The following is a 786-nucleotide window of genomic DNA, read 5'->3' as shown; positions in this document are numbered from 1 at the left end:
TATGTTTCTGCAGAATGACTCGTTTTAACTTTTTATATTACAACTACATTTTGCTGAAGATACCTCTGTACTTTTACAGAGAATTTGAACGCGAGACTATTTTTTAAACTTGAAATGGAGTATTCTAACATTTAAGTAGTGGTATTTTTAGTTAAGTTAAGGATCTACATTTTTCTTCCACTCCTGTAGGACAAACAACTCCGCTTTCCTAAAGAGAGTTTACCCTGGCAGCGTTTTGAATCATTGATATGCAAAGCCCTGCGCTCCATCTTTACACTTATTTGATGTTTTACTTGGCAGTTATTTACATTATGGGCTGCTACAGGCATGTATGTTTTAAAGATGTGTTATTACCCAGTGGCATGCCGATGCCGTAGCCCTTGGTGTCCAGCAGGCCTCCGATCTTGGTGAGGTTGCAGTTGAGTCCGCGGTGGTACTCGTTCATGGTGCTCTCCATCAGGAAGGCGTATTTAGAGTTGACCACGCGGGCGATGCCCTCCTCGGTGCTTTTCACAAACACACTGGGCTGCTTGGAGTTCATGTAGTTCCACATCCGCTGGTAGGTCTGGTACCGGGAGTTCTGCAGAGGAGCACAACAAACGAGAATGAAATACTGATGTCAGATATGTGTTCTTACACTCATTCGTCTTTGAAGCAGAAATGAGGTCAGGTGCTCAAAGACACTTTACAGATATAGTGAAAAGAAAAGAAAGGAACAACAAATAAATATATCGTTAAAGTCAAATAATACAAAAACAATCACAGATTAAAAGCCAGATTGAAGAG

General features: G+C 40.8%; 1 pseudogene; it reads right to left on the bottom strand.

The window, feature by feature from the left end:
• Positions 1–319: 319 nt before the first annotated feature.
• On the bottom strand, positions 320–613 carry LOC104948308 (glutamate receptor ionotropic, kainate 5 pseudogene; annotated as a pseudogene).
• Positions 614–786: the final 173 nt, after the last annotated feature.

This window comes from Notothenia coriiceps, unplaced genomic scaffold (assembly GCF_000735185.1).
Source record: "Notothenia coriiceps isolate Sejong01 unplaced genomic scaffold, NC01 NC01_scaffold00014072, whole genome shotgun sequence".
NCBI lineage: Eukaryota > Metazoa > Chordata > Actinopteri > Perciformes > Nototheniidae > Notothenia > Notothenia coriiceps.
The sequence above is the reverse complement of the archived record's forward strand: the minus strand, read 5'-3'. Positions and strand labels throughout refer to the sequence as shown.